This window comes from Thermobia domestica, chromosome 15 (genome assembly GCF_964235325.1).
Source record: "Thermobia domestica chromosome 15, izTheDome1.hap1.1, whole genome shotgun sequence".
In the NCBI taxonomy this organism is placed as follows: Eukaryota; Metazoa; Arthropoda; class Insecta; order Zygentoma; family Lepismatidae; genus Thermobia; species Thermobia domestica.
The window spans coordinates 70,098,238-70,108,179 of NC_137468.1; positions in this window are offsets into that span (position 1 = coordinate 70,098,238).

Sequence of the window (9,942 nt, forward strand, 5' to 3'; positions counted from 1 at the left end):
AGAGAAGAACGCTCTGTGAATTTTGGGAATGCATGGAAGATGGGTTTTGCACAAACAGTCTGCACAAATTACACATTTGGGCTGTAATTTATTGCTTTCGTCGATATTTCCTTTGCATTGACTGCAAATTTCCTGTTTAATTGTAGCACGTTCCACATATTCAGGAATACAAAAATAATTCTCAGAGGTACCAAAAGCAGTTTTCGCATGGGTTGGATGTTTCTTGCTCTTGATTGCCACTATCAGGAATGCTTTTCCGGTTCTCAGAACTTGGTATCTCTTTGTGTACTTTCTTTCTATTGCCAGAACGCTTGTTGTTTTCTTTCGTTGAAAACTTCTCAAGGCGAGCCCTTTTCCGATTTTCTTCTTCCTTCCTTCGTTTCATTTCTTCCTTTCCCTCATAATAATTTTTCCATTCTGCTGAAGATATGGCAAATGGAATTTTGTTCGAAGATCTCGATCTACTTCCCCGGCAACGTGTTTTCTCAGAGTCTACCTTTGTTGGCCACCACAAATGCTGCTTAAAATTTTCCAATGAAGCTTGATTACTTCCACATTCGGGAGGAACATCTTGCCCGCTGCTGAGAGGAGAATCATTAAATGACAATGGACTAGTGCTTGTATGCCTAACATCAACTGTTAAAGCCTCAGGAGTTGAGAGTAAGGAGCCTTCTTGTTCATTCGAAGTTTCACTATTGTGTTCAGTTTCTTTCTTTGCTTTCTGTTGTACTTTCAGCCAAAACTGAAATAACATTGTTTCTTCATCACGTACACTTGATTCGCCCTGCGATTCTCTCACCATCTCAAATTTGTCCAATGTTTCCAATCCTCATTCATACTTCATCACTTCAAGAGTATTTCTATATGCCGCAACTGTTGGCTCACAAGCTGATGGGGTTTCACTCGTAGATTGAGGTGGTGAGATTTCACACACATTTACCGCGTGACTGAATTGTGAGGCGTTTGGTGGGACAATGCATTTTGTGTAATCAGCGGCATTTGGGTCAAATGGAAAGAATCCACACTTTCGAAAGGCATTCCTTATGATTTCAAGGCTGGCACGATTTTGTATAACTTTAGCTAGAAGTGGACAAAAATCTAACTTGATGAGGACCTTATACGAATTTTCGGCCCGCCAAGCACCCTTTAAACTTCTAAATACACCTACATCTGCCGGTTGTAATATGTGGGTCGCGTTGGGGTACAAGGCATACAGAATAATGCCATTTTCAGAGCACAAGTTACTAGTGTTCAAGTTTAAATGAGTTCTATGTCCGTCAACGAGGAAAAGCACGGGAAACTTTGTATTTCTTCTTTTCAACCAAGGGAGCAAAACGTTAGCAACGTATTCATAGAATGTTTCAGATTTCATTCACTCACTATCAGATAATCCTAATCCCCATTCTTTTGGTACAGTATTTACCAAATCTTTGGGTGGCTGCACATAGGGGAACACTACCATAGTTGGCAAAATGCTTCCTACAGCATTGAATCCAGCTAGAACTTTGATTGTATCCTTTTCTGTTCCAGGAGCCACTTCATATAAGTTTTTCCAACCTTCGGGTCCCAAAATTACCCCAGTTCGAGGACACAGTTGAAAGTTTGTCTCATCAGCATTTAGAATTCTTTCTGAATCTTCCAGCAAATCATGACAATTAACGCTAGTTAGGTACTCCTTCAGTTCCTGAAACTAAGATCTGATTGCTGTCTCTGTAACACACGCACGTGCTTTAGATACTGTTTTCGCTGTCTTAGTCACTTCTGGGTGCCTTCTCAAAAATGAATGATACCAGGCAGGACCAGGTCTTCCATTCCTGAACGGCGTCGTTCTGTTATTGTGCTGAACAGTGAGTTGAACGGCATTTAATAAATCGTCCTTCTTCCTTGGAAAGCCCAATTTCGCCACGGATATTAACCACTCAGCAAGCTTATTCTCCTCTGTGGACCTTCTGGATGTCGGCCACTCGGCTTATCGAGTAGCGTTGTTTTCGGCATACCGTATGATGCTGAAGCTTTACGCACACTCATGTTCCTTGATCGTACAGCGTGTAGAGCATTTTGCAATGCTTCCTCACTATATTTGAACAGTTGTCGTTTTTTTGAATGGAGCCATCACGTAAGCTTCTTGTAGGTTAAGTTATCTGTAATGAAAAAAGAAAGAAAAACATAAGTGGACCCACACCATCTCACATAAGAATATAGCTACAACTAATTCCGTCGGCTTTCATGAATTACACTTATCAGACCTGCAAAGGAAGAAAACTAACAAGACTGGATATGACTTCAGCTTCTTGGCAAAAAATAAACAAATTAATGAATTAATCGAACAAGTAGCTCCATAGTGTGAATGAATCTCTTTCTCCCTCTTAGCAAGTCAAACAATGGATCAATATTCTGCAAGGAGAGAACACTCAACATTCTTCAGCACCTAAATCAAAGGCATGAGATCCAAGTCTGAATAGAATATTTAAAACTACAATATCAAATATTGGCACGCAATAGGTATTTACAGACATCCGATACTAATCTCTCTCTCTCTCTCTCTCTCTGTCTGTTTCTAGTTCAATTTTCTTCATGTGCCTTTTCAAAGTTCTTCAAATTCATTTTATTTCATTTTCTTATCACAAATATTACTCTTCTCTAAAGTCGACCACTTTGTTTCCAGTACTCGACCTCCCCGGTCGCCTACTGCTTCCGTTGCTTTAAATTTATTCTTTTGTGATCTAAAGAGCATATTAACTTCAAACCTTTCAAGCCATATACTTTGTTAATTAATTTCTTACGAATTTTCAAAATGGTATTAGTCGCCCACCCTGGTCGACTATAGAAATTGACCGTTTGAATGAATGTAGTAGTTGACCTCCCTCATTCTTTGTCTCAAAAGAAACAAATTTTATTATATTCAAGTATTAAACTAAAGAACTAACCCAACACAAGCTATTTGAATATTAAAACCTGAATTAGTAACGACCATGATTGTATAAACACATTTTCCCTACCTGTTGTCAGTATTCCAAAAAAAATATGATTCTTCTGTGTTTCTTCCGTCTCCTCCTATAGTCAGGCTAACCGTGTCAAACAAAACAATACAAGTTTGCAGTGATACCAGACAATGTTTAAAGTTTTCAATACGACATTCATTGGAATTCACAATGGAATAGATTTAATCTTAACAATGTATTTTTTCCAAGTAGTCGACTACTAATCTAGGTCGACTATAGCCGGTTCCACTTTTTTTTCTTCTTCTTCGACATTTTGCCCACTACAATACCTTCACTCTGTTGCACCTCGGCTGAGGAACTAGTACACTTGGGCTTACAGTTTTGTTGTTCTGTTGAAAGCAAGTTCGACATGTGTCGCTGTCTGAAAACTGTTGCGATGCAAACGGATCAGCCTACTTTTTTCAGGTTGTGAGAGTCAAGAAGGACTAATGTAAAGAGCTTAATTGTTGCACTTTGTGTATAATCTTTTGACTATTATGCCAAATTCTAGTCTATTACATTTTGGCATGCTGACTTAATATATAGTAAAGTTTAAACATACCGGTTACCGCGTTTGAAACAAACTATTTAAAAAAATGTTGTATGTTTAATGTGGCATATATAATTTAACATTTCCGTTGGTTTTACGAAGACACCTGTATTCTCAAATCAAAATATTACATTTTCATAGGGAACAAATTTCATAGAATGTTATTCAATAGTCAGTATGTCAAGCCACATAGTCCGTCCGATTAACTTAATTTTCTGTTTGCGTGTGAAGAAGATGATAAATTTCGAAGACAGACAAAAGTTGTCTCGTAGCAAGTACCAAACCTAAGCATAAGTATAATTTAAAATATTGTTATCGTGTATCAAAGTTAAAATGTACACAAAAACTGTCTGTTATTTTGACATTTGAAGGCAAAAAGGTGCAGAATCTTGTATATTTTGGTTGGGTGGTTGACTTGAAGCGTAACGTTCCTTTCGGCATCAAGGTTACATGAAGCGTAAACTAAAATGAAACCAAATTCCTTGATTTACATCCCACAGTATGCCATGTGAGCTAAAGAAGACGCATGATTGATGAAAATGAATGATTATGAAGGAATAGGTATAATACGAATATGTGAAGAAACAGAAGCCCGAGAAAAGCCATGAACACAATGTCATCCTCAAAAATTCATATGGCCTGAAATTGAACCTGGGATTCCTCGAAGTAGAGGTGAACGCTCCACTGCTTAGCCACCGTGCACTTTTTTTGTGCAGAGCGATTAAAACAGGGTGTCTATTAAAATTTCAAAATGAAATTTCGTGACCTTTTCTTTACCAAACCATAAACTTTCGTAACATTCTCAGGTACGAATTTGGGTACGAATTAAACCGAATTTTCATACATGCGATAGAAGCATACTTTGGTTGCGATTTGGTAGCGTCTAAAGTCGCCCATAGACACTTTTGGTAGTGAATTTTGACGTTTTATAGAACAAAATTTTCAGGTCTGCACTTATATTTGTATAGATTTAAAAAAAAAAAAAAAAAAAAAGTGACCCAAAAGCTGTGACTTTTTTTTTATTTTCATGACTGTTTTCTGATTTCGTGACTTTTTCATGACTTTCGTGACCAATAGACACCCTGTAAAAGCAGTAAATTTTCTTGAATGAAAAATATATGTTGCAATATTTCATTGTAGTTTGCAGTACCAATGAGTAGTGAAAGAGAAGAATACCATTGAAAATAAATTTGTTTAGGATAATTCTTTCTGAAATTTCTTAATGGATACTATTGATGTTATTTACGAGGGTGGGCTGATAAGTTCTGGGCCCGACCCAGAAGGACTTGAGCTGCAGGTATGAAAGTGTGAGGCTATTCAACATAGTCCCCTCGAAGGTCAACACACTTGGCACTTCAATGCTGCAACTTCTCCAACCCCTCCGAAAAAAAAAAAAAAAAAAAAGATTTCTCAAGGTCTGCAAAAAACTTACGCAGCTGTTATCACCTCTTCATCACTGTGAAATTTCTGTCCTTTCATTGCTGTTTTGAGTTTTGAAAACAGATAATAATCAGAAGGGGCAAGATCTGGAGAGTAATGTGGGTGGTCAATGCACTGAAACCCTAGGTCCCTCAGAAAATCCATTGTTCTGCCAGCCTTGTGGACGGGAGCATTGTCCTGCAAGAACAAGACACCTCGCGTCAACCTTCCCCAGCGTTTTTCTTTAATAGCGTCCTTTACCTTAGCCAGCAGACTGCAGTAATACTCTGCAGTTATGGTTTGGTCCTTTGGAAGGTAGTCTGAGAGCAAAACACCATCGTTATCCCAGAATATTGAGGCAAGCACCTTCCCTGCGGACTTGTGTGCTTTGAATTTTTTGGGCCTTGTAGATCCTGAGTGGCGTCACTCGCATGACTGCTGTTTGGTTTCCGGATCAAAGTAATGCAACCACGTTTTCATCCTGGGTAACAAGCCGATTCAAAAAATCGTCCTTGGAGTTCGCAAAATGTCGTAAAATCACCTGCGATGATCTCACACGTTCGCGTTTCTGATCCGCGTTCAAACATTTCGGAATACATTTCGCAGAAAGCTTGCGCATGTCCAACTGATCATGGATTACTGACCCAGCACTTTTTTTTTTTTTTTTTTTTTTTTTTTTTGATATGTGCACTTTGTCAGCTATCTCCTGAAGCGAAATCCGTCTGTTGCTCAAAATCAGGTCATGAATCTGGTCCACTTTTTCCGGAGTTGACACTGGCCTGCCACACCTGTCACCATCTTCTGTTGAAAATTCACCACGCTTGAAGTTCGCATACCATTTCTTCACAGTGGAGTATGAAGGGCACTGTCCACCCAATGTGTCTAGCATGCAACAATGGATTTCCTTGGGCGACTTCTGTTGCAGGAAGAAGAACTTCATTACACCTCGCAACTCCTCTTTGATGAATTTGACATCTGGCTCCGCCATGGTTCATTCAATTACCTGTAAAATAAAAACCGTTCATGGTAGAATCGTGAAATTTGGTACTTAAACATATAAAAGATCAACATTTCACATGACATCAATTACATCAGGGTAGTACATTCGGAAGGGGGTCGAGCCGAGAACTTATCAGCCGACCCTCGTAATTTTATCAGGATGCAATTATCGTAGGCGCTAGACTACATAGATGTGGGATTTCGAGTTCCTTTTGAACTACTTCGTCTCGTGGTTTAATATCATTATTATTATTCGCTACAATAACAATTCTAAAATGAAGAATACAATACAGTACGAATAATTTGAATCTGATTTGCATGATGATTGTTTTTATAATGCATGAGTAGTGTTACCACATTCTGAAATGCCAAAATGCGGACACATTTCCATCTGGTAGCTCATTATATAAACATTAACACACAAGAATGATAAGTTTTATATTTTACATTCAGGATTTGTTTTTAAAACATTATGAAAAATATATTGATAAGTATAAAAAAAATATAATTAAACAAGAGTACTTAGCACCATGTTGACTTTTTCTGTTCTTATTTTTCAGTAGATCTGATCTCTTTTTGAGAATTTCTTCTTTGTGTACAAATAGGTGAACATATTTTTACATGTGAAATGCTTGAAATTGAATTTACAATACACTCGAGCTTAGAAAATGTGTACAAATAAGGAAGTTCGGAAAATGTAAGCGGACGGAAATATTTTACTCTTAAAATGTGGACAAATCTGGCATAAATGCTGACATATGGTAACCTTATGTATGAAGCCAGTTTAACACAAATTCATACTATGGCTATGTTTTGTATTTAGTATATTTTGTTTTGAAATATATTTCAACATTTTCACTTGTAATTATAAGTTATTATGAAATCTTTTATTATAAAATGTAATACTGACTGTACACAAAAGCCCTTGTTTTTTAAGATTTGTTAAAAGTTATGTATATGTAATGGATAACTTTTTTTATTTTAAGGGCTTTCTACCTCTTCTCTTTTCTTTTTTCTTGGTGAAACGACAATAAAAGTTACCTTGCTAGTTACCGCACTTATGTTTTTGATTGTTTTAATCTATTTCTTTCCTATTTTTAGTACTTTTAAATTGTCAAGAGAGTACAGTTTTCCTCATTGTAAGATAACGATGGAAATTCATCAAAAAGCTTTTTACTTATAACCAGAGTGAGTCTGCAAGGTGGGTTTAAAGGACTAGTTGATTTCCAAAACGAAGGGCGACAGTTGTGAGAGCTCATTATGAGACGATTTTCTGTTGGGTCTACACTTACGGAGACAGCAACAATCCTACAAGCTTGAAATAGACCTCGCTTTCATCATTTTATCGAATTACTTGTCGCTACCTTCCCTTAAGAGGAGAGCTGTACAGTACAAAGATTCAGATAAAATCGAACAATTAGCATACTTGAGAAAGACTCGACTTAAGACATTAATCATCTATGGAGGAAGATCCATGGGGAAAAACGTAGTTCTCCCTTTTTCTCCTGAGCTTCCCAATGATAGTATAACTTTAATCCTTATCAGGGCAAAATATTTTTGTAACGTAGACGGGCAACAGAAACCTGCCAGCCCAGTGTAATTTTAAGTACAGTAATACTCACATAGTCTTAATATGCTATGGGCTATGGTTGTTGCACTTCACACACACCCACAGAGAGAGAGAGAGATCCCTCGTGGCTATGTGGATAGCGTACGCGCCTTTGGCGTGGAAGATCCAGGTTGGATTCATGTGGTTAGGATTCCACTTAAGCTGTACGCCCATGTACCATATAACTCACTGCTAAACGAGACGTTAAACTGAAATATCACACAGACACACAGTAATTGAAGGTGTTTCATTTACAGTTTAACATTAAGATAGGTTGTTATATTTGTGTTATTTACTTTTTTTTATATAATTATGTTTGTAATTACGTGTAAGTAAAGCACTTACACGTATGATACATATACACATTTAGAGTCATGATTTACTTCTATCTTTACATGTTTATGTGAGCAACTTACAAATGCTAGTAAGTTTAACTGTGTGTTGCAAAACTGATTTACTGCAAATATTATGAACTTGCTTTTCTCTTCAGCTTTCATACTTGTACAAAGGTAGCATAATTTCTCTTCTCCGCTTTCGTTGTGGATCGTGTTCTTTTGTCTTGGAAGTATTTGTGATAAAAGCCAGGTAAGTTTTTATTTTGAAGGCCCTTGAGGGAGCTCCTATAAAAATGAACTTGTACGAGATTTTCATATATATCAACAAAGAAAAGCCTTCTTCTATAGTACTCGCGCCGAGTCGTGAAGCTTGACCTAGATCTACTGATTTCATCACCCAATAGAACGCGAGGGCGCGTTCCGGTCGTCAACCCCCACCCATCAAATTTTGTCAGTGTCTTCTCTCGCGCTACACGGAAAACATCTGAGAGTACAGTGTTGTCGGATTGGCGTCAAATTCCGTTTTGTTAATTCTTTTTTGTTGCGTTATGTTTTCGTTGTTACTATTTGTGCTATTGTTACCATTTCAGACTAGTTGTTACAGTAGTTATTGTTGTGCAGTGTTATTATTGGTAATTTTAAATGCTTTTTTTTATATACTCGCTTACTGTGTCTTCAAAGTTTAGCAACATATTTAATGAATTTCAGCTGTCTGACGTTCCCCCCCCCCCCCAAGTGTGCGTTCGGGAAGCGGCTCCACGAATTGTACCGAAGTTTTCCGATGTGTTGGAGCTCAAGCAAAATATTTCTATGATTGGTTTAGAGCCCAAGCTTCACGACTCGGCGCGAGTACTATAGTATGATCAGCAACACTGCATTGTGGACGAGTAGTTATCCGCACAAAATAAGCAGCCACGCCACGAATATCTAAATAATTGAAAAAAAAAAAATCATCAATTGGTTCGTCTTGTGGTCATATATGTTTGGGCCACCTTTCTTGATACTGTTGGAATGGGAAGTTATTTCTGGTTTATTGCCGTTTTCCTTTATAACTGTTGTTATGATCCATATTGGACAGTTTGTCTTTGGGACGTGACTTATAAGAGTGGACGTCGAACAGAGAACAATTATCCGGACGATTGCGATGAAGCTGAAATTCAGGTGAGAGAATATTATTTTCCTCACAGGTTCTACGAAAGTAATTCCATTACTTTACAAATTTTGAGCTAGATTATAATCGGAAAACTAGTTGTCATAGGTCACGTTTCTGTTCAACTTTTGATAAGGTTATGTAAGAGTTTAAACCATTGTATGGTTTATGCTGGAAGTGTTCTTTGATTCATTTTTTCCGATGTAAGGCAAGCCGTTTAGAGAATACAAAGTAGGTTGTGTCTCACACAATGTACTTTTGGCCGACTTTGGTTATCAATATATATGTTTCATCGGGAAACAAAGCAACATTATTTCCGTTAAACTCGTTGTTAATAGATTTATAGTTTCAGGAGGACCAAATTCACGGAAATATTTTCCTAGATTACTGTATTTCACATATAAGTTGAAAATATAATTGATTTTATCTGGATTCAAATTTAAATAGACAACACCCGAAATTATTTTTAACTCATAAAAATTGCTCTGGAACTGTTCAAACTACAAATTATATTTTTCTTTCATAACTTAAAAAACTCTAATTGTACTTTATCAATATAAATTCGCAGACTCATTATCGACATAGGTTTTTCTTTTTTTTAGATTTAACGTCCATGTTTATGCTCCGATGCTAAGGGAGTCAGTGATGATAATGAATAAAATGGTGGAATGAAGAAAGTGGGAGGAAACGAGACAAGTTCGAAAAAAACCCACGGACATTTTGTTCGTCCACCGCAAAGACCATGTGGTGCGAGTTGGGATCAAAACGGGATCTCGTGCACCAGAAATAAACATTCTACCACTGAGCCACTACAGTCCCACATAGCTCAAATGTATTGTAACAAAATATAGGTGTAGTGTATTTCATTGCTTCCTAAACATACAATTCCATATATTGAG